Raw genomic sequence first — 25,104 nt, forward strand, 5'->3', positions numbered from 1 at the left:
TACCTTCCCACCAGAGTGGTACCTATTGACCTCCTCACATTTGTATGTTTTTGAACTGCTAGGTTGGCAGAAGCTGGGGCTAACAGCAGGAGTTCAACCTGTTCCCCAGATTCGAACCACCAACCTTTCGGTCAGCAAGTTGAGCAGCTCAGCGGTTTAACCACGCCACCAGGGGCTCCAATATTTATGTATATAGGCAAAATATGTATATTGACAATATATATATACATAGACCCGGGCTGTAGCGCAGGCGGGAGAGCAAGCCAGCTGCAATTAACTGCAATGAATCACTCTGACCAGGAGGTCATGAGTTCGAGGCCGCTCGGAGCCTATGTTTGTCTTGTCTTTGTTCTATGTTAAAAAGGCATTGAATGTTTGCCTATATGTGTAATGTGATCCGCCCTGAGTCCCCTTCGGGGTGAGAAGGACGGAATATAAATGCTGTAAATAAATAAATGCTGTAAATAATAGACAAAAATATTGCGCTTACCTTTTTGAAAAAAATTAGTAGATCTTTGAACAGCTGCTTATGGGACTATTATTTGCAAAAGCTCTCGAGGCCAAGATCTTCTACACTTTGAAAATTAGGCCTATGTACAGAAAATGCAGTGTTGCTTTTTAAAAATCTCACTGTTGGAAGAGGTATAGTTGAGAACTGGAGAGGGCTTTTGTATTTTTCATGGTAGTACAGAAGATAGATGCCAGCAGATGTTTCCTATCATGCAACCAGGTAACAAGCAACACCTGCTGAAATTCTCTTCTATACAACCATTCAAGGTACAAAAACTCTCTCTACTGCTCACTCACTCTCTATAAGAAGAATGTTAATGCTATTTGAGTCTGTTAATTGCTCTCAGTTCTCTGGACATAATGTCTAAATATCCCAAAGACATCAGATCCTGTCTGATCTTGGAAGCTAAGCAGGGTCTGTTCTGTTACTACTTGGATGGAAGACTGTTAATGAATAGCAGGTACTGTAAGCTTTATTTCAGAAGGAGGAATTGGCAAAAATCACCTCTGAGTATTTCTTACATAAGAAACCCCTATGAAATGCATGGGGTCACCATGGCAACAGGGGACTTGAAGACACAGATGCATGCATAAATATTTCGGGGTGGTGGTGGTGGGGATTTGGGGTGGGATACAGGCTGGCACGAGGACCTGGACATTGTACATCCACTGCGCTCCATCTAGATGGTTAGTTCTGTTCTCAAATTATACAGTTCAACAATATTTTTTGTCCAGTCCATTCTAGTTCAGTCTCCAAACCCAGTTAGTCACTGAAACCACTGATCCTTATGATCAGAGAAGCCTCCTTCATCACCTCCAAAGGATCTTTTCCACTGCCACTATTTGTGTAAAAGAACTTAATTCAAGGGAACATAATTGCAACCACATATTGTCTCCTTTTCAGCTGAATAAATAAAGTAGATGATATCTGTCAAGGAGGAAGTCTGGATCATGCTAATGATGGGCCATTCTTGAAAAACAGGTTTTCAGAGTTTCAAAACACCTGTGTGTGTTTCCCTGTATCATAAACTCAGCTGACCAAAGGGAGTTGCCTTTGCCTGTTCCAGTGAGCGTTGTGCCAGGAGGCATGAAAAAAAGAACAACTTTAATTTATTTTAAGCTCTCTCCTTTGCTTCTCAAAAGTCAGCCCAGCTACCGTCGATTAGATCAAGTTACATCAGCAGGAAATGTGAAAACAAACTCTGTTTTTAACTAAGATCAGCAAAACTGGTTTATGTCAGCTATCCACAAAAGGAAAATTAAAATACTGCTCTTAAAAAAAGACTTATTGAAAAGAAGCCTCTTTTTTCTGCAGAGCTTGTTACAGCAATCCAAGCATCTCTTCTGGAATACTAGGTCAGCAGCATTTCACTCCCAGCAACTGCGGGACCAAACTCGAGGGACAAGCTTTTGTAATGTCTTGTCTTTTCGCACACTCCTCCTCTGGAGCTCTTGGCAGAAAATTCTAGCAGCCAGGTAGGCAGTAAAATATGCCTGCTAGTTACAGCAGTTCCTATTCTTTCTAAGGGATAGCATTTCATGTAGTCTTGAGAGTTTGTCCATGCCTTATATCTTAGCTGAGGCTTGTAGAAGGCTCACCGCCTGGCCTTGTTGCTACTGCAAGAACAATTTGATTTTGATTCACAATGTTGCCACTCTAGCCCCCATTTTGCTCCAAATGGCATGATAAACTCAAGTGCATGCAAACCCACTATTTGTTGTCGAAGGCCTTCATGGCCAGAATCACTGGGTTGTTGTGAGTTTTCCTGGCTGTATGGCCATGTTCCAGAAGCATTCTCTCCTGATGTTTCACCCACATCTACGGCAGGCATCCTCAGAAACCCATTATTGCCTCTGGCCAGCGTGGAAATGCCTCAAAGTCCTTTTGCAATCTGAATGGCCAGCTGGTTCAACAATGCATTGGCACCAGTATCTTGTTACCCTGGGTATTGTCACTGTTGTTTTTTCCAGCAGAAGCAAAACAATTAGGTGTCCAGTGGTGTGATCATCAGAAAAGTAGGCTTCTACCAAGGAGCAGTCAGTCTTTTTGATAAGTGGATACTAGATCGTAGAAGATAGTCTGATGAAGCTATCCACAGATCAAAAACATTGGTCATCACTTCAGAACTTCCAGAAAGTTCTGGAATAAACCCTGGTTCTTCTTATAATGGATGAAAGACTTCAAACTGCAGTTCTGCTGGAGAACTCCTACTACGTCATGTGAACTTCTTGTAGCAGGTTCAAGATGAGTACTGTACATTTCAGGGAGTTGGTAGTAGTCGTCTCGGCAGTTTTTCTCCATTCTTTTCAGGTACTCATCCTGGTGTTAATCAAAGATCTTCAGTCAAAAAAATCACATTACCACAAAGCATCTCTAACTGAAAATTTCTGACCCACTCTTCCCTCTTCTGTTACTTTCTAGCTTCTAAGCAATAATTCATTATCACCGAATGAAATATTAAAGGCAGCAGATTCTGCGTGTCCCATTTATCTCTGAAATCTTTTCCTCCTCTTTTCAGAGTGCTATTAAGCTTGCTCCAAGCCAGCAACAATTTCTGTGGACACATTTCCATCATGATGTGTAGTTAGTTATAGAAGTCTTCTTGTCCGTTCTGCTGTGTTATGATGATGACAAAGGGGCAAAGTCAATTCCTACTACTTCCTAGCTGTCCTAGGAAGCCCTGACATGTAGTTGTCAATACTTTTTCCTCAAATGTTGTGATGCACCATGATGAATTTTTGACAGAGGTTTTTTCCACCAAAAGAAACACATATATCAACCTCTTTTCTTTTTCAACCTGGAAAAAAATATGCTGGTATATGTCATGGAAACCTTCAGATGAGCCATCTCAGTCCTACAATGTGTGAAGCAATGGAGAAAATGCAGAGCATGCTTTCCAGGAAGAGATGAAGCGAGGCTCTTTTAGGTTTCTTCCCTTAACTACTGAAGACATGATTTGATTAAAGTTGGAAAAAGTCAGGTATGAGATTAGTCGACATCATTAAGGGATGCTCTAGCTATTAAGGAATAATTCAAACATTTTCTTTAGTCTCACTAGTTTTCTCAGAATACAAACATATCTGCCAAAGATTTTCCCCTAAAGCCATTTACAATATAATTTAAATTGGTAAGAGCATAAAATATACCAAATTGCTAGCAACATAATTGAAAAACAAAACATCATCTACTTAGTTGAGAGATGAAATTTTTGTTTTAGGCTTCTACAACTCCACATTCCTCACAATCCTTTGCTACAGTATGGAATTAATTATTATATCATTGTTCCAGGTCCAATGCTTTGCAAACTGCTGGGAAACTGATAATTAGATTATTGTAGCTTTGGATATTGATCCTATCTGTATTGGAATTATTGTTCAAATGTTGGAGGGAGATCCTTAATTCTTAACTTCATCATAGTGATCAAGTCCAGGTGGATTGGTTCACTCTACCTACTGAGAAAACTGATTAAAATATGCATCTTAATTTTGAAAAAAGGAAATATGAATGTTTTGATATGAAGAACATTCCCAATATTGCTTCTTTAAATAAATCTCATAGCAACCAATACCATCTGCTTTCATCCCTGATAACTCCTACAACAAAACAATAAATTCATATAGCTGTTTGCATTTGAACATCATGATCCTTATTATTTACAGGTGATGGGAGACATCACATCATGTGATGTTACTGGGGCACCTTCTGGCATTTCTGGAAGATTAGTGGCTTTTAATTATTTAAAGACTGCTGTTCCATTTGTGTCCTACCCTCTTTTGAGTCAATTAAAAATACAGAAATGATAAACAGAACATTTAAAGGCACTGCGGTTGGTTGAACCACTGAAATGGAGAAAAGATCCTTTTAATCCTTCTCTAGCCCATCTCCTCTTATTCCTAATTATTGGCTGTGGAAGATATAATCCAACACCATCTTTAGGGCTATATAATTCCCATCCCTGATGCAAAACATCCCTGCCACTTTTCCACATTGTTAAAAAATCCAAAGGTCTTTTTAATTAGAATTTATGTCCAGTCATAACACAGACACACCAGTACACCATTACTTCATTTTAATGTAAAACAACATTAGTTCAAGCAGCCCTTGGAGGCTTTCTAGGTGATCTAGTGGACGTACACCAGTCACATCCACCAAATACTCCCCTCCTGCCACTGCTGCTATTGTAGTTTTATTGAAGAGGACAATGCAGACAGGAATGCAATTTAAACAGGGAAGAAGGAACTTGGAGGTTGCAGATAGCATCACTGCTCCAGTTCTGCTATCCTACAGGGCAGACTGGGGGACGTACAAAAGGATATCAGTTTTGAACTAAGTCCCATTGTTAGTGAAAATCTGGCTAGGATTTCTCTCTGGGAGGAGGATCATGATGTAGTCAGACATAACTGTGTTAGTCAACATAAAATTTATTTCTTTATTTCTTTACTATATTTCTACCCCGCTCTTCTCACCCTGAAGGGGACTCAGAGTGGCTTAGTTATAGCAAAATTCAATGCCATATTACAAATATGAATATAACACATTGAGCAATAAAAACAGAACATACAGATACAATTAAAACAGAATTAAAGCATACTGCCTAGTCCCATAATCATCTTTTTTCCACTACATTTAAGTCAAATTCCCAATTGTACTACTCCCCAAATGCCTGGTTCCAAAGCCAGGTCTTTAGCTTTTTCCTGAAGACCAGGAGGGAAGAGGCCAGTCTGATGTCAATGGGAAGGAAGCGACAGATCCTATTGCACATTTGCATTAATGAAACTTTATTTATAGCCTGCCCTATCTCCCCAAGGGGACTCAGAGTGGCTTACAACAAATACACAGTGGCAAACATTCTTTTTTTTTTTTAATTAATTTTTATTGAAGTTTTTCACAATCAAAGTAAAAAAAGAACGACAGGAAAAGGGGAAGAGGGGGAAAAAAAAGGGGGGAAAGTACAGCGATAAAACAAAAATACATAAGCCCGAGACAGTGAGGGGAAGTTGGGGAATTGAAATACTAACAGAGTAATAATAGATAAACTTAAAATAAACATGGGAAAAACCAACCACCACACCGATTAAAAGTAACATTGACTTCCATCTTTGCACAGTATCTAGTGAAATTCTTAGTTTATTCTAAACCCTGTCGTAGTCCTACGGACACTTTTTTTCTAGTGTCTCTGCTTTATTGTATCATTTTAAAACACCTAACTCGGTATTTTGTATTTATTGTCTTACTCTCTATTCTAAATCATCACATTATATTTTTCTTCCCTCAGATAGCTTTTGACCATTTCCCAATTTGTCTGTTTCATTGGTTTGCCATGATTATTCCGTAGTAAATATGTTAATTTGTCCATACTCATAATCTCCCAGACTTTATTTATCCATCCTTTTATCCCCGGCATCTCCTTCTCCTTCCAGAATCTCGCCAGGTTCATTCTAGCTGCGGTGCTTAGGTAATTAAATAAGATCTCCTTATTTCTATCTTTATCTATATCTAACATCCCCAGGAGAAAATATTTTGGATTCAGGTCTATTCTAATTTGCAACATCTTTTGGATTCTCCAATGTATTTCTTTCCAATAGGTTTTCACTTTTTTGCATGTCCACCAACAATGGTAGAATGTCCCAACTTCTATACCACATTTCCAGCATTTATTTGATGCTCTCTTATTGAATTTGGCAATTTTCTGTGGTGTCCAATACCATCTATAAAACATTTTAACCCAATTTTCCTTCAAATCCGTTGCATATGTGAATTTGAGCCTTGTATTCCAACTTTTTTCCCAATCTACTAATTGAATCGGTTTTCCAAAATTTTTTGCCCACATTGACATACAGTCCTTTACTTGGTGCGTTTCTGTATCCCATTCTAATAGTTTTTTATAAAGTTTTGATATCGTTTTTCTTTCAGATTTCATGATCATGTCCCAGTAACCCTCCTTGTCCTCAAATCCTAGATTATTATCCTTATTATAATATTCTTTTATCTGATTGTATTGGAACCAGCCAATGTTTGTAAATTGATTGTTCAGTTCTTCCTGACTTTTAACCTTGTAGATATTGTTCACCTTAATTAGAATATCTTTATATCTTGGCCAATTTTCTCTCCCTAATTCCTTTCTCTGATGCGCTTCAAGTGGGGAGATCCATAATGGGGTCTTTGAGTGTAATCTTCTTTTGTATTTGTCCCAAATTTTCAGCAACGAGGATCGAATAAAATGATTTCCAAAATTTTTCTCTATTAATTTTTTATTGTACCATAAGTAGGCATGCCACCCTGATCTTAAGTCCGCCCCTTCTAACGTTATAATTTTTGTTTTCTGAAGTGTGGCCCAATCTCTGATCCAAGATAACCCACATGCATCATGATAAAGTTGGAGATTAGGAAGACCCAATCCACCTCTTTTTTTCTCGTCTGTCAAATATATTCTTTTTATTCTAGGTTTCTTCCCCCTCCAAATAAACTTACTCAGGTCCTTGTTCCAATTCTTAAATCTTTGAGTACTCCTAATAATTGGGATATTTTGAAACAGAAATGTCATTTTAGGCAATATGGTCATTTTTATTGCTGATACCCTCCCTAGCAGCGAAAGTTTAAGCTGTTTCCATTTCTCTAGGTCCTTTTTGATCTCTTTCCATTTGTTATCATAGTTGTTTTCCAGGAGTTGAGAGTTTTTAGCCGTTAAATATATACCTAAATATTTGATCTTTTTCCTGGTTTGGATACCCGTTTTTTCTGTCAATTCTTTTTGTCTGGAGTCTGTCATATTTTTAGTTAATATCATAGTTTTGTCTGTATTTATTTTTAATCCTGTGATTCCTTCAAAATCCTTAAATTTGGACATCCATAGATTTATTGTCTTTATTGGGTCCTCTATTATGCAGATTAAATCGTCTGCAAAAGCCCTGATTTTGTAATTGTATTTCCTAATGTTTGTACCTTTTAATTGGGGATCATTTCTAATTGTGTTTAATAGAATCTCTATCGAAAAAATGAACAGAAGAGGAGACAACGGGCAACCCTGTCTTGTTCCTTTCTGAATTTTGAAATATTGGGATTCGAGGGAATTTGTTTTTACTTTAGCCTCTTGCTTATTGTATATTTGGTTGATCGCATTGGTAAATTTATATCCCATATCTAATTCTTTTATCAGTAATTTGAAAAAATCCCAATTTAAATTATCAAAAGCTTTTTCCATATCAATTGTTAGCAAAGCCAATTCTTCTTTTTTTATACATTCATAGTGCTCAATTATATTTACGATCTCTCTCACATTGTCTCTCATTTGCCTTTGGGGCAGGAAACCGGTTTGCTCCTCTCCTATCCATTCCATCAGAAATATCTTCATTCTCTCTGCAAGTATGTTTGTAAATATTTTATAATCCGAATTTAATAAGGATATGGGTCTATAGCTTTTAACATTTTTGGGGTCTTGACCTTCCTTTGGAATGACTGTTACCGTGGCATAACGCCAAGAGTCTGGTACTTCTTTGTTTTCCATAACATCATTCATGATTTTCTTTAAAAATGGAATCACTTCTTCCGCGAAGGTTTTATAATACAGTCCATTCAGTCCATCTGGCCCGGGGGCTTTGTTACACTCCATATTATTTATCACTTTTAGGATTTCTTTCTCCGTTATTTCTTTGTTTAGGAATTCTCTCTGCCTTTCTGATAATTTCACTAAATTTTGCTTACTAAGAAATTCCCCTATTTTATCTTTTCTGATTTGGTCTTTTGAGTATAATTTGCTGTAAAATTTGTTAAATTCTGCTGCTATCTCCTCTTCTGATGTATATGAGTTTTCCCCCGAGATTATTTCCATTATAGTTCTATCCTGTTTTTTCTTATTAATTTTCCAGGCCAGCCATTTTCCCGGCTTGTTGGCATTTTGAAATTCTCTCTGTTTGAGAAATTTCAATTTTTTGGCCGTTTCCTCCAAATCTATGAAGGACATTTGTTTTTTCAGTGCTTCCAGATCTCGTTTTATTTTCTCATTGTTTGGATCCTGTTTTAGTTTAGTCTCATTTGAAGTAATATTTTCATATATTTTATTCTTTGTCTCGTTTTTTAATTTGTTTTTCAGGGCAGATTGTTGAATAAAATGTCCTCGCATGTATGCCTTACTCGCATCCCAGATTATTTGAAGGGGGACATCTGTTGTATTGTTTAATTCAAAATATTCTCTAAGAATTTTTTTATTTTTTATGATATCTTCTTCTGATTTGATAAGATTTCCATTGAGTCTCCAATTAAAATTTCTCCTTGTCTTATTTATTGTGAATTCTATTGGACAGTGGTCCGAGATATAACGGGGAAGAATTTTTATTTTTCCTAATTTAAGGATCAGTGAGGAGGTCATCCACACCATATCTATTCTGGTCCAACAATAATGTCTGCTTGAGAAGTAGGTAAAGTCTCTTTCTCTCTCATGAAGCACCCTCCATGCATCTCTTAATTCCCAATCGTACAGAGCCTCCCTAAGCTTCTTTGGTAGTTTTCCTGATATCCATTTTCTTTTCCCTTTCCTTTCTATGTTTGATGGGTCTCCTTTTTTATCTATTTCTGGGTCAATTATTCCATTGAAATCTCCTAAGATTATCAAATCATCATATTCTTGCTCCTCTATTTCCTTTTTTAATTTTTCGAGGAAAATTATTTTGGAACCGTTTGGTGCATATATGTTGCAAATTAGAATTGTCTGGCTATGTAACCTAATTTTTGCCGCCACCCATCTACCATCATCATCTTTAAAGGCTAGCGACGGGTTTAATTTCTCGTTAATGTATAGGACCACCCCCCTTTTTTTTCCCTAGCAGAGGAAGAAAATTCTATACCTAATCTTTTTTGGGATAACAGTGCGGAGTGTCTGTGGCTGATATGGGTTTCTTGGAGGGCGATTAAATCAAATCTCGACTTCTTTAGGTGATTGAATAGTCTGTTTCTTTTATTAGGTGAATTTAGTCCGTTAATATTATTTGAGTGACATTTTAATTCCATACTATCTTTTTAGTCTTCTTTTCCTTCTAGTTCTTCTAAATCTATTAGGTTTGGCGGCTGTGATCCGAGTTTGGTAGTAAATTTTTCCGGGGAGGTAGCTCTTGCTCTTTTCTTTTCTCTTTCTCGTTCTTCTTCCAGTGGGCTGATGGTTGGGTTGGGTTTTGTTTTTTCCTTCATTATCATTTTATAAAAGTCTTTTGCTTTTTCTTCAGTTGTAATCCAGTGTTGTTCTTGCTTGTAGGTGGTCATGATACCTTCTTTTCTTTCCCACCTGAATCTGATTTGTCGTCTCTTAAGTTCTTCCGTGAGGAAGAGGTATTTCTTCCGTTTTTGCATCGAACTTGACGAATATTCTTTGAGGATTGTTACCTTCGTTCCTTTGAACCTAATCGTATTTTTTTTACTAAGTCTCAATACTTCTTCTCTTGTCCTCCTTTTATCAAACTGGACCACCACATCTCTAGGTACTTTGTTTCTCTTTGAAAAGCTAGTGGTAACTCTGAATGTTCGCTCTAGGCTGTTCTCCATTTCTTCGTCTTGAATTTGTAGTAGGTCTGCTAGAATTTGAGTAACAATTTGTCTTATATTTTCCTTTGGTTCTTCTACTATGCTTCTTATTCTAATTTGATATTCTACTTCTTTCCTTTCTAGAAGTTCCTGTCTTTCTTCTAGTTTAGCATTTTTTAATTCTAATTTTTCTAATTTAGATTTGAAATTATCTTGTATTTTCTCTAGTTTCTTATTGTCCTCTTTAATATCTCTGATATCTTCTTGCAGACCCTTCATCTTTTTTTTCATTTCTGAGAATTCTTCCGTTAGATCCTTTGTCATTGTTAACATTTGATCTTGAAATGTTTTTTGATTATCCACAATTCTCTGGAGTTCTCTCATTACATCTTTCAAGTTTACTTCTTCTGGGATTGACCCTCTCCTTGAGGCAGATTTTTTATCCTCCATCTTCATTTTTGGGGTGGTCATCTTTATTCGATGTTCTAATCTCTTTGTTATTTCCTCGGTCCGATGGCGAATTTAAATGTTAGATCTTTAACAATAATCCTCTACTGTACCAATTGATCCTATTTATCTGTTAAGGGGGAGAGAAAATCAGATAAAGAGTCACTGCCCCTATTTCCCAAGTGTCACCCTTAATCAGTGGGAGGGCGGTAAACTCTATAGGATTGCTTTGTTAGAAGATAAAAGTGGTGTATATATTTAATTCACAATTCACAAAGCTTTTCCCCTTCCCTCCTCCCCACCTTTCTTCACCTCCCTTCTCTTCTTCCTCCTCCTCTTCCCTCTTCTTTTCTCTCTTACCCTCCTCCTCTTTTCTTACTCTTTTCTTACAAGTTCCCTCTTAGTTCAGTTTATAGAGTCTCTTCTTATTCCTTCCTTATCCCTCTTATCTTATCTTATCTTATCTTATCTTATCTTATCTTATCTAATTTCGGTCCCACTCCAGACCAGCTCGTTTATTTACTTCTCCTCCTTCCTTCTGTTTCTTATACTTCTTCCTTCCACCGACCGCTCTTTCCGCAGACCCCGCTCCCTCTGCTTCTCGTCCTCGTCCTCGTCCTCGAATTCCACCTCCTTTCTTCCTTTCCTCGCTCTCCCCGTCCGCAACACCGCCGCCTCCGTCTGCTTCTCGTCCTCGCCTCTCTCCGTCTCCCTCCACACGCCTCCCGCCTGGGCCTGGGTCGACTGTCCTCTCGTCACACACTGCTCACCTCTCCGTTGAATCGTCTACTTCTCGTCCTCGACACCGTCTCATACGTATTACTCCCCTCCTATCGTTTCTTCTCCTTTCTCACCGCCTTTCAGAGTCCGCCGGCACCCGCTTATCCTAACTTCTCGGTCCACCAAGACTCTATGGTTGCCCCGCCATAGGTCTTAGGTACTTCCTTGCTTCCTCTCTTCTTTATTTCTTCCCCTGATTCCCTTTCCTGTTTACTCTCTTTCCGGCTCTCTCCCTTCCGGCGCTCTCACAACCATCCGGGAACTCAGATGTCTGCGTGACGTCAGCTCTCCTCTAGACCAAACAATCCGGCTTCAAGGACAAACTACCGCTTCTCCTCCTCCTCCCGCCAGACAATCCTCCAGTGAGTTTTTTTTTTAAAGCAGTATTTCCATGCAGTATATGAATTTGGCCTTATTTTGCCCCTTTTCTTCTGGTCTGGTCTGCGGTTATATCGATTTCGGCTTGTGTTGACCAATTTACACCCTTCCCGTCCCTTATTGCTTTGCTTTTCTTTTATCAGTTAGGGAAGTTAAGAGGGTTCTCTTAGGAAGAGAGTAGCATACCTTGTTCTATTCCGTCGGTCTTATAATCTTATATTCTTTTTTCTTCGTTCGTTTCTGTGTCCGATACTGGGACACTGTGCATCGATCCTTTCTTGTGAGATTTCTTTGCCAAGGTCTCCAAATCTGGGAAGCGTGGCCGGCGACCGTTTCAGGGCCACAACGTCCCATCTGATCTCTTCAAACCTGCTACCACCACCCTTGTCGGACCTCTCGGTCGCTCCCCTTGAGGGAGAGCAGCCTCCGGGTCTCTCGACTGGGCTGCGGTGGTTTAGCTGCCTCTGGAACTCAATCCGTCCAAAGTTAGGGGTGTATCCAACCCCCGCTCGGTCTGTGAAGAGTCTGGTGCCCTGAGAGCCCTCAGGACACAGTACCGGTCGCCATGATGCCACACCCGGTACACCCACAGTGGCAAACATTCAATGCCAACAATAATATACAAACAAACCCAAAACAACTCAGTAATGACAAAAACAACTCAAGCAAACCAAATGTGACGTAATACACATAATTACAAACATATTAGATCTTTAAATTCTCATTAAAACATTTCTAAAATTAGGATAAAATTGTTGGAGGTGGGGTGACAATGGGATAGTCAGTGTAATCTTCTTTTCTGGGGGTGACATGTTGTTTTTTGGTGCATTTCAGCACTGTACCTCCAAGTTAACACTGATTTCTATTAGTGGTACCCACTCTTTAGCTAAAGGAACAGAAGCGTTCTTAAGAGAATCATTCGAGAGCCTGGCTGACTGGTAGCCCAAGACCTAGTCACGTGGCAACAAGGTGAGATAGTCCTTTTATCACTTTTGGTAATGTCCAGATTTCTTTTGTTTTTGCAGACTTCATTTAAAATACGATAATTACAAACATATTAGATCTTTAAATTCTCATTAAAACATTTCTAAAATTAGGATAAAATTGTTGGAGGTGGGGTGACAATGGGATAGTCAGTGTAATCTTCTTTTCTGGGGGTGACATGTTGTTTTTTGGTGCATTTCAGCACTGTACCTCCAAGTTAACACTGATTTCTATTAGTGGTACCCACTCTTTAGCTAAAGGAACAGAAGCGTTCTTAAGAGAATCATTCGAGAGCCTGGCTGACTGGTAGCCCAAGACCTAGTCACGTGGCAACAAGGTGAGATAGTCCTTTTATCACTTTTGGTAATGTCCAGATTTCTTTTGTTTTTGCAGACTTCATTTAAAATACGATAATTACAAACATATTAGATCTTTAAATTCTCATTAAAACATTTCTAAAATTAGGATAAAATTGTTGGAGGTGGGGTGACAATGGGATAGTCAGTGTAATCTTCTTTTCTGGGGGTGACATGTTGTTTTTTGGTGCATTTCAGCACTGTACCTCCAAGTTAACACTGATTTCTATTAGTGGTACCCACTCTTTAGCTAAAGGAACAGAAGCGTTCTTAAGAGAATCATTCGAGAGCCTGGCTGACTGGTAGCCCAAGACCTAGTCACGTGGCAACAAGGTGAGATAGTCCTTTTATCACTTTTGGTAATGTCCAGATTTCTTTTGTTTTTGCAGACTTCATTTAAAATACGATGTCTGGTTACCCTTTCTTTTGACAATCACTTTTTGGAAAACCGATCATGCTTAGGAGATGAAAAATTGCTTTTTTCTGGCAATTTTTCTGTGATGGAATTTTGGACATCAGCAACTGTTCTTCATTGAAGCTGCTGCTGAACATCTTTTGTGCTTCCTCAATAAATTTATCAATCCACAAAAGTCTTTGTCTGGTTTTGATTTTTATTTGACAGAACTGACACTGAAACTATAAAGAGGAATAGTTTTTCCAGAATACCTGTGTAAGTGTTGCTGAGTGTATTCCATTTATGTTAAGAATCATACTAATGTAGACAAAGTAAATACAGGTAGTGGATACCTAAAGTAAAATATTCATTGTAATATATACTATCAGTAAATGTAAGAGATTCTAGAGGGCTAGGATCTACCACTGTTTCTAATCAAATCCAATTTTGATTGATATTAATAAGATACCATAATCCCCTTCTTTGGCAGCTTGCATAACAAGTGCCACTAAAAGTTGTTTATATAGAAGAAATATTATATTACTAACATAGTACTCACACATTACATACCATACTATCCTTTTTACATTTCATTGCAAGTCTCTCCTCTACTAGTCTTCCTCCCTCTGTTTCTCCCAAAAAATCAGTAGTATTTGATGGTTTTTAAAATTACTTAACCATACTTGCAGCTGTGAAATTACTTTAAAATGTTTTTTTTAAAATTAGAAGAACAGAAATGGGGGAAAGCAGGGTTATGGGATTATGCAGAAGTACCAAGGGTGGTAGGACATAGCAGTAAATCAGTGTAATTGGACAAATGGAGAGTGTTATGATAATGGGGGTGTTCATGATGATATGTAACTGCACTTGGTAGACTGTGTGATTGCTATGGAATAGAGGCTTTATACTATAAAGTTCTAAGCTTAATATAACAGCCTACTATCCTCACAGAACAAAAGTTAAAGTTCACAAGGGTTTCTTGTTAACTACCCACAGCTGAAATTTATTTGACCTCGGCTTTATTGAAGACCAGTCAAGACCCATCTTGCTTCTTTTAGCTACAGATTTATACCCTTCACCATCACTGTTTTTGTTGTTGTTGTTGTTGTTTTTAGTTTGAACTGTGCATATTTTACAGAATAATTGACTATTATTGGGGTGATTTATTATATCTTTTCAATATCCCCTCCCCCAAAGCAGTTGTTTTCCCTATGAAACTTTTAGGCACAGCTGGGTTGTGTGTTTTTAAAACTCTTTTGTTTGGTGATGTGTTTTCCTTTTTTTAAAAAGTATTTAACTGGACACCTATAATCTATTTCCATATTAAAATGAATGCAATAGGGCAGTAGCATTTTTATGTAGCAAAAGACTCCCCACTGAGATTTCTATTTGCCCTCTAAGAAAAAGCAAATACAAACACATCTTAAATCATTCAGGAAAGTCTGGCTAAGTGTTAATGAGGATCTGAGAAAGCTATGAAAGTGCCACAGTGCCACTGAATCTTCTGTTTATTTGTGTTTCCTTTTAACCTTAGGGTGTAATGAGCAACAGAAAAGAAACATTATAAATTATTCCAACAGCCACAATCCCCCACCAGATTTCCTAATAGTCTATGGCCTACTTCTGTCTGACTCAAGCTGAATCCACACTTGCAAAATAATTTGTCCTTACCTTAATACTGACCCTATTTGAAAACACAAGGTTCTTTTGGTTTCAAAGTTGAATCATTTATTTCAATGGTTCCCAACCAGAGTTCCCCAAGAACTAAAATATGGTCCGTGGCCTCACTGTTACTAAATCGTTGCAATGAGAGTGACTGGTCTCACAAAATCCTCTTATAGTGCAGAGGCAATGGGGATGTCAGGAAGGTGTGACAACAAACCTGTTGTCACATGAAAGGTGTGACAACAAACCTCCTGACTGCTGCTTCGCCTCCTCCTTCCTCCCCAAGCAGAGACATTCCATGTGGCACCTGGAAGCGGGGGCACCTTGGTGTCTTCATTTTTAGGCCTGTTTCTGGGGTTATTTGTGGTGCTGGTTCAGAAAATTGCATTGGGTAGACCACATCAGCACTAGATTATTAAATATGGTTTTCTGTGGGTGAGCAGTTGACGACTACTGGATGGCATATGTTCTGTATTAGAAACTAGAAACTGGATGGCATATGTTCTGTATTAGAAACTATGGTCTATCCAATGCAATTTTCTGAATCAGCACTCCAAATAACCAAACCAAATCTAAAGTTGACCAAAAACTGATTCGTAACCCTTTTGGTACTAATGTTGGAGAGTGGTCCCTGGTCAAAGTGGTCCCTGATTAAAAAAAAAAAACCATTGGGAACCACATAATAAATAATATAATAATAATAACTTTATTTGTATATCCCGCTCCCATCTCCCCAGAGGGGACTCGGGGCGGCTCACATGGGGACAAGCCCAGTTTCAACATACAATAAAATACAGCATAATTAAACCAACGTAAAACAGGTAAAATAGTATAAACATACAAACCAGCATAAAACATCAACATCAAAACATTAGAACATTAGAGTCTGAACATAATATACAAACTAAGATAAAATTCAACAGACTCTACAAGAGGGAATTAAGGATCTCATTACAGAGTTCAATCAATAAGAGTGGAGTATGATAAAGTGCAGTAGTTGTGGCAACTAATAACCACTGATTTATTTTGAATGCTCAAGAGCTTTGATGAGATTATAAAAAAAATCCTTTTTAACCCACAGTTCCTAGGAAAAATCAGTTTTTTTCTTGCATGTCCTGTGCCCAAATTGGGATCAGGATGGAATCAAGGAGTGGAGTTGAGGTAAGAAATCTAAGCCTGCATTGGCATTGATGGATCGGAGACTCATAGGGGCTCATATAGTCCTGAATAAGCCAAGCTCTACTTCTTCTTTCTCGCAACATTGGCATCAATATGTTTGAACTTAACAGAAGTTTATACAGTAGAGTCTCACTTATCCAACACTCACTTATCCAACGTTCTGGATTATCCAAGGCATTTATGTAGTCAATGTTTTCAATATATCATGATATTTTGGTGCTAAATTCGTAAATACAGTAATTACTATATAGCATTAATGTGTATTGAACTACTTTTTCTGTCAAATTTGTTGTATAACATGATGTTTTGGTGCTTAATTTGTAAAATCATAACCTAATTTAATGTTTAATAGGCTTTTCCTTAATCTCTCCTTATTATCCAACATATTCGCTTATACAACATTCTGCCGGCCCGTTTACGTTAGATAAGCGAGACTGTACTGTATATTACCAATAAAGGCCAGATCTGCTGAGGGCACTGCCCAGCCCCTTCCCACCATCTCTCTCTTTATTTCTTCCACATCTTTTTTTCTCCATCCACTCAAGAGATCCATGCACCACCCACCCTCCCTTTTCCTGCCCCTTTTGTCTTATCCTTCGTTCCCCTTTACCACCTGAGTGAGTGAGCGAACAATGGGACTTCAAATGTTACGGACTACACTGAATATGTTTTAAGTCTCCTGAAACATACATTTATACACACATGTGATGGAGAAGTTGTTGTGGGCTTACAAACGGAAAAGAAAAGGAATGAAATCCCAATGACACAGACATGTAGATGCTAGGCTTGCTCAAATAATTCGTTTTCCCCGTTTACCATTATTGATTCGTTATTTTCGTTTATTTTGAAGCAATATTGAACCTTGGTTGTCCAGACGCCTGGATATCGCGGTTTCGAACCGCGATTGGCCGTTTTCCGTTATGGCGCCTTTTTTTCGTTTTTAAAAAATGCTTTTGCAAATCACCCAAACTTGTTTAATGGCACTGGGGCAACCTAGCGTGTTGTTGGCACCTTGTGGCCAATCAGAGAGCACGTTAAACCAGGGGGAGGGGCTGGTAGGACGTCCTGAATGAAAAGAGGCTGCACTCAGCCTCGTGGCTCATTCGCTCCGGGGATTCTGAAGAGGGTGGAAGGGAGTTTGGGTAGCAGGCAGGCAGGCAGTAAACTTTGCTGCGTCACAGCCTCCTTGGCTGTTTTCTAGAGCTGAGCTAGGCTGAAGACCGGGAGAAAATTTTGGGTGGGTGAGTTTTGGAGGTGTGGGTAAACTGTTGGGTGTTGGGTGTTGGTTTTATAATTTTTTGCAAAGGGCCTGTGGGTGTTTTTTTCCTCACGAGATTGGCGTTTGCAATTTTCCCACACGGCCAGCAATTATTCTGCTGCGCCTTTTTTTTCTTCTAAAGGGTTTTTGGAAACAAGGGAGCCTGGTGATTTGGCCCTTGCCTCATGCAGGGCTGTTTTTCTCCGTGCCAGGGTCTCTGAATAAAAAGCCAACTTTGGCAAAAAGAATTGCAGCTCCCATTAGTCCTTGGCAGAACTCAAAAAACTCCTTTTTGGGAAACAAGGGACCCACTTTTGCCCTTTCATTGCTCAAATAGGGCAGTCTCTCCGTGAAAGGGTCGCTTTCTGTGTTTCAAAACCCAACTTTGCCAAAAACAACTGCAGCTCCCATTAGTCCTTGGTAGAACTCAAAAAATCCTTTTTGGGAAAAAAGGGACCCACTTTTGCCCTTTCATTGCTCAAATAGGGCAGTCTCTCTGTGAAAGGGTCGCTTTCTGTGTTTCAAAACCCAACTTTGCCAAAAATAACTGCAGCTCCCATTAGTGCTTGGCAGAACTCAAAAAATCCTTTTTGGGAAAAAAGGGACCCACTTTTGCCCTTTCATTGCTCAAATAGGGCAGTCTTTCCGTGAAAGGGTCGCTTCCTGTGTTTCAAAAGCCAACTTTGCCAAAAACAACTGCAGCTCCCATTAGTCCTTGGTAGAACTCAAAAAATCCTTTTTGGGAAAAAAGGGACCCACTTTTGCCCTTTCATTGCTCAAATAGGGCAGTCTCTCCGTGAAAGGGTCGCTTCCTGTGTTTCAAAAGCCAACTTTGCCAAAAACAACTGCAGCTCCCATTAGTCCTTGGTAGAACTCAAAAACTCCTTTTGGGGCAAAAAGGGACCCACTTTTGCCCTTTCATTGCTCAAATAGGGCAGTCTCTCCGTGAAAGGGTCGCTTCCTGTGTTTCAAAAGCCAACTTTGCCAAAAACAACTGCAGCTCCCATTAGTCCTTGGTAGAACTCAAAAAATCCTTTTTGGGAAAAAAGGGACCCACTTTTGCCCTTTCATTGCTCAAATAGGGCAGTCTCTCCGTGAAAGGGTCGCACCCTGTGTTTCAAAAGCCAACTTTGCCAAAAACAACTGCAGCTCCCATTAGTCCTTGGTAGAACTCAAAAAATCCTTTTTGGGAAAAAAGGGACCCACTTTTGCCCTTTCATTGCTCAAATAGGGCAGTCTCTCCGTGAAAGGGTCGCTTCCTGTGTTTCAAAAGCCAACTTTGCCAAAAACAACTGCAGCTCCCATTAGTCCTTGGCAGAACTCTAAAATCTTTTTTGGGGAAAAAGGGACCCACTTTTGCCCTTTCATTGCTCAAATAGGGCAGTCTCTCCGTGAAAGGGTCGCTTCCTGTGTTTCAAAAGCCAACTTTGCCAAAAACAACTGCAGCTCCCATTAGTCCTTGGTAGAACTCAAAAACTCCTTTTTGGGGAAAAAGGGACCCACTTTTGCCCTTTCATTGCTCAAATAGGGCAGTCTCTCCGTGAAAGGGTCGCTTCCTGTGTTTCAAAAGCCAACTTTGCCAAAAACAACTGCAGCTCCCATTAGTCCTTGGCAGAACTCTAAAATCCTTTTTGGGAAAAAAGGGACCCACTTTTGCCCTTTCATTGCTCAAATAGGGCAGTCTCTCCGTGAAAGGGTCGCTTCCTGTGTTTCAAAAGCCAACTTTGCCAAAAACAACTGCAGCTCCCATTAGTCCTTGGTAGAACTCAAAAACTCCTTTTTGGGAAAAAAGGGACCCACTTTTGCCCTTTCATTGCTCAAATAGGGCAGTCTCTCCGTGAAAGGGTCGCACCCTGTGTTTCAAAAGCCAACTTTGCCAAAAACAACTGCAGCTCCCATTAGTCCTTGGTAGAACTCAAAAACTCCTTTTTGGGAATAAAGGGACCCACTTTTGCCCTTTCATTGCTCAAATAGGGCAGTCTCTCCGTGAAAGGGTCGCTTCCTGTGTTTCAAAAGCCAACTTTGCCAAAAACAACTGCAGCTCCCATTAGTCCTTGGTAGAACTCAAAAACTCCTTTTTGGGAAAAAAGGGACCCACTTTTGCCCTTTCATTGCTCAAATAGGGCAGTCTCTCCGTGAAAGGGTCGCTTCCTGTGTTTCAAAAGCCAACTTTGCCAAAAACAACTGCAGCTCCCATTAGTCCTTGGTAGAACTCAAAAACTCCTTTTGGGGCAAAAAGGGTTAGGGTTAGGGTTAGGGTTTTGCCCTTTCATTGCTCAAATAGGAGGCTCAGCAGGCTCCTAAAGCCCCATCACCCTCCCCACCTTATGTTGATTCATGTAGGTACCAATGACACCGCTAGGCATACTTTTCAAAAGATCACAAATGATTTTCGAGCTCTGGGAACAAAGCTAAAACTGTATAATGTACATGTGATCTTTTCATCCCTCCTCCCTGTTGTAGGACACGGCTCTACAAGGGCCGGAAAAATAGTACAGGTCAATAACTGGCTCAGAAAATGGTGTCAAGAGGAGCATTTTGGCTTCCTTGACCATGGCCTACTCTTCCAAGAGGATGGACTACTGGCAAGCGATGGGGTGCATCTCACACAAGTAGGAAAACATCTTTTTGCACACAGACTCACAAACCTCATCAGGCGCACTTTAAACTAGATCCACTGGGGGAGGGGAACAACAGCCTGGCGAACACTATATTACCCACGACCACAGGGAACCGCCGAAAGGCTAAACGGAGGGCTGCACAAACACAGCAAGGACCAAGTACAGAGAGCACAATAATCCCAAATAAACAGTTCGAGGGGAGGTCACAGGGGCTTACATGTCTTTACACTAATGCTCAGAGCATGGGAAATAAGCAAGACGAACTCCAACTCCTAGCACAGCACCACACATACGATGTCATAGGCATCACTGAAACCTGGTGGGATGACTCCCATCACTGGAATTTAACCATTGAGGGCTATAACCTCTTTCACAGAAATAGAACAAAGGGGAGAGGAGGGGGAGTAGCTTTATATGTCAAAAACAGTTACGTTGCAGAAGAAATGCAAGACTGTAATCCGGGAAACCAGCTTGAAAGCATCTGGATAAGAATCAAGGGAACCGGGACTCAAAAAGATCTTGTCGTGGGTGTCTACTACAGACCTCCGAGTCAGGATGAAGGACTTGATGAAGCCTTCTGTCAACAGCTGACCAAACAGGCACAAAGAAGAGATATAGTAGTCATGGGCGATTTCAATTATCCCGATATCTGCTGGAAAACAAACTCAGCCAAGAGTACAGAGTCCAACAAATTCCTCACTTGCCTTGCAGATAATTTTATGGTCCAGAAGGTAGAAGAGGCAACAAGGGGATCAGCAACTCTTGATCTAATCTTAACAAATGTGGAAGACCTGATCAATACAGTTGAAGTGGTTGGATCCTTAGGGGCAAGTGACCATGTGCTCCTGCAGTTTGCAATACAAAGGAATGCTGAAACTAAGACAAGTCAAACACGCATTCTGGACTTTAAGAGAGCTGCCTTCCAAAAAATGAAGGAATTACTGAGCGGCATTCCATGGACACCGATATTAAAAAACAAGGGAGTTAAGGATGGATGGGAGTTTTTCAAAAGTGAAATACTCAAGGCGCAAATGCAAACAGTGCCAACAAAGAAGAAAAATAAGACAAGTGCAAAGAAGCCAGAATGGATGTCCAAAGAACTTCTAACTGAGCTAAAGCTCAAAAGTGACATGCACAAGAAGTGGAAAAGGGGAGAAATCACCAAAGAAGAATTCAAACATATAGCCAACACCTGTAGGGAAAAGGTTCGCAAGGCTAAAGCGCAAAATGAGCTCAGGCTTGCCAGGGACATAAAAAACAACAAAAAAGGCTTTTTTGCTTACGTTGGTAGAAAAAGGAAGAAAAAGGAGGCAATAGGGCCATTGCAAGGAGAAGATGGGGTGATGGCGACAGGGGACAGGGAAAAGGCAGAACTACTTAATGCCTTCTTTGCCTCGGTCTTCTCAGAAAAAGAAAGCCATCTTCAACCTCAGCAACACGGAATGGACGAAGGATTGGGGGAAATCCAACCCCAATTAGGGAAACAAGTTGTCCAGGAATACTTGGCCTCTCTAAACGAATTCAAGTCCCCAGGGCCAGATCAGCTACACCCAAGAGTACTGAAGGAACTAGCGGAAGTTATTTCAGAACCACTGGCAATTATCTTCGAGAGTTCTTGGAGAACGGGAGAAGTCCCAGCAGATTGGAGGAGGGCGAATGTGGTCCCTATCTTCAAGAAGGGAAAAAAGAACGACCCAAACAATTACCGTCCGGTCAGCCTCACATCAATACCAGGCAAAATTCTGGAAAAGATCATTAAGGAAGTGGTCTGCGAACACTTAGAAACAAATGCGGTCATTGCTAATAGTCAACACGGATTTACCAAAAACAAGTCATGCCAGACTAATCTGATCTCTTTTTTCGATAGAGTTACGAGTTGGGTCGATACAGGGAATGCTGTGGATGTAGAGTACCTGGATTTCAGTAAGGCCTTCGACAAAGTCCCCCACGACCTTCTGGCAAACAAACTAGTAAAATGTGGGCTAGACAAAACTACGGTTAGGTGGATCTGTAATTGGCTAAGCGAACGAACCCAAAGGGTGCTCACCAATGCGTCGTCTTCATCATGGAAAGAAGTGACAAGTGGAGTGCCGCAGGGCTCCGTCCTGGGCCCGGTTCTGTTCAACATCTTTATTAACGACTTAGACGAAGGGTTAGAAGGCACGATCATCAAGTTTGCAGACGACACAAAACTGGGAGGGATAGCTAACACTCCAGAAGACAGGAGCAGAATTCAAAACGATCTTGACAGACTAGAGAGATGGGCCAAAACTAACAAAATGAAGTTCAACAGGGACAAATGCAAGATACTTCACTTCGGCAGAAAAAATGGAAATCAAAGATACAGAATGGGGGACGCCTGGCTTGACAGCAGTGTGTGCGAAAAAGACCTTGGAGTCCTCGTGGACAACAAGTTAAACATGAGCCAACAATGTGATGTGGCTGCTAAAAAAGCCAATGGGATTCTGGCCTGCATCAATAGGGGAATAGCGTCTAGATCCAGGGAAGTTATGCTCCCCCTCTATTCTGCCTTGGTCAGACCACACCTGGAATACTGTGTCCAATTTTGGGCACCACAGTTGAAGGGAGATGTTGACAAGCTGGAAAGCGTCCAGAGGAGGGCGACTAAAATGATTAAGGGTCTGGAGAACAAGCCCTATGAGGAGCGGCTTAAAGAGCTGGGCATGTTTAGCCTGCAGAAGAGAAGGCTGAGAGGAGACATGATAGCCATGTACAAATATGTGAAGGGAAGTCATAGGGAAGAGGGAGCAAGCTTGTTTTCTGCTGCCCTGCAGACTAGGACACGGAACAATGGCTTCAAACTACAGGAAAGGAGATTCCACCTGAACATCAGGAAGAACTTCCTCACTGTGAGAGCTGTTCGACAGTGGAACTCTCTCCCCGGGGCCGTGGTGGAGGCTCCTTCCTTCGAGGCTTTTAAGCAGAGGCTGGATGGCCATCTGTCGGGGGTGCTTTGAATGCGATTTCCTGCTTCTTAGCAGGGGGTTGGACTAGATGGCCCATGTGGTCTCTTCCAACTCTACTATTCTATGATTCTATGATTCTATGAAATAGGGCAGTCTCTCCGTGAAAGGGTCGCTTCCTGTGTTTCAAAAGCCAACTTTGCCAAAAACAACTGCAGCTCCCATTAGTCCTTGGTAGAACTCAAAAACTCCTTTTTGCGAATAAAGGGACCCACTTTTGCCCTTTCATTGCTCAAATAGGGCAGTCTCTCCGTGAAAGGGTCGCACCCTGTGTTTCAAAAGCCAACTTTGCCAAAAACAACTGCAGCTCCCATTAGTCCTTGGCAGAACTTGAAAGTACCGGTATCCCCTTGTAAAAAAATAAAATTAGCTAAAAAATACATAGACGGTTTTGCGGCAGTTAAGATACCCTTAATAACATAACACGTTGCCGGAGTGCCAAGGCAGAGACCATCTGCAGCTCTCTGGAAAACATTATGGGGGAGTGGATGCAGTATAGGCCGGAAGAAATGAGGAGGGGCTTTATGGTGACTGACGCTGGGAAAAATATGATCAAAGCGGTTGAAAGTGCCGGGTTTCAGAATGTGTCCTGCATGGCCCACATGCTTCACAATACCGTCAAGGAAGGTTTAAAGAGCCCAGAAGAGCAGCCAGCCAGCAACGCAAACATCTCCCTGCTGATCGAGCGCTGTAGAAAGATCGCGGGCTACTTCCACAGGAGCATCAAGGCAGCCCGGCAGCTGAGAGAGAGGCAGAGCCTTGAAGGCCTCCCGCAGCACAAGCTGCTCCAGGACGTCTCAACACGGTGGAATTCAACCTTTAAAATGCTTGAACGCATGGTCGAGCAGCAGAAGGCGGTACACGGCATCTCGCTCACTTTGGTTGCGCCAGTTAGCAAACTTGTTCCAAATAAGCAAGAGTGGGACACCATCTCCCAGCTAGTAGACATACTAAAGCCATTCAAACATGCCACTGACACCCTTTCGGACTCAAAAGCCCTTCTTAGCCAGGCAGTGCCCATGGTCTTGAGGCTAAGGAGGCACCTAGAAAGGCTTGGGGCCGGTCGAACAATGGACTCCCTGGCTGGACCGCTGACACCGCCGGCCCAGGAGGTGGTGAGGAGGTTGTCCTTTGCTGTACGGAAACGCCTTGAGCCACTTCTTTCCAGCAAAGTCCATATGCTGGCGGCCTTGTGTGATCCCCGGCTAAAGTACAACGTCTGCCCAAAAGACTTTACCGTGTGGAAGGCCCAACTAGTTAACCTTGTAAGGGAGGTCTTTGCTGCCAGGGTAGAGGAAACGGGCACAGCGGCCCCTCTTCCGGAAATGCCTGTAACCCCCAGCACTAGCGCTAGTGGCGAGACAGAAAGTCCCGGGGAGCCGGGAGGTGTTTGCCGAAGGGATACGGATCTCCAGCAGCGACCAGGAAACGTATTTTTTGCGGAGACGGTGGCCATACTAGCCTGCTCTGAAGAATCCTCTTTGCTGGCTTCTGCTCAAAAGGTAGACTCGGCCGAATGCTCGGTCAACAGGTACTTTGAGGAGCCTCCTGAGATAATATCTTGTGATCCATTGGCCTATTGGGCTTCACGCGAACACATGTGGCCGGACCTGTCACACGTAGCCCGCCAGTTCCTCAGCTGTCCTCCCACGAGCGTGCAGAGCGAAAGGGTCTTCAGCCTAGCGGGAGATGTAGTCACGCCCCACCGCAGCTTGCTGGACCCCCAAACAGTTGAGAAACTGGTTTTCCTGAAGGCCAACCTTCCCGTGTTGAATTTCCCAGACTTGGATTTTGACACCGACGGCTCTTAGAACAATAGTTCTCCTTTAATCAGCTCTGCTTCAGAGTAACTTTGGCTACTTTGGTGGCTGGCCAGGGGTGGGGTTGCCCCTTTGGACTCTGTCAAATTACTCTCTCCTCTAACCTACAATGCTTTCCTCTCTCTTTTTCCTTCCTTTCTCATCTTTATCATCACTCACCGTTGCCCACTGTTGTTTTCGGGTTCATCAATCACAAGGCGCCGTTTCCCGAATCATT

General features: G+C 41.1%; 1 protein-coding gene across 4 annotated transcripts in view; it reads right to left on the reverse strand.

The window, feature by feature from the left end:
- The window catches only part of rab27b (RAB27B, member RAS oncogene family), a 175,856-nt gene that overhangs the window by 103,204 nt on the left and 47,548 nt on the right, over nucleotides 1-25,104 (reverse strand). For 2 of the 4 annotated variants that reach the window (XR_010003928.1, XR_010003929.1), the window contains exon 1: nucleotides 491-19,766. The exons of the other annotated variants lie outside the window; for them this stretch is intronic. The gene's annotated coding sequence lies outside the window, so the exon portion shown is untranslated. Of the gene's footprint in view, nucleotides 1-490; nucleotides 19,767-25,104 lie in introns of those variants that run through there. 4 annotated transcript variants of the gene reach the window in all.

The sequence above is a fragment of the Anolis carolinensis genome, chromosome 2 (genome assembly GCF_035594765.1).
Source record: "Anolis carolinensis isolate JA03-04 chromosome 2, rAnoCar3.1.pri, whole genome shotgun sequence".
In the NCBI taxonomy this organism is placed as follows: domain Eukaryota; kingdom Metazoa; phylum Chordata; class Lepidosauria; order Squamata; family Dactyloidae; genus Anolis; species Anolis carolinensis.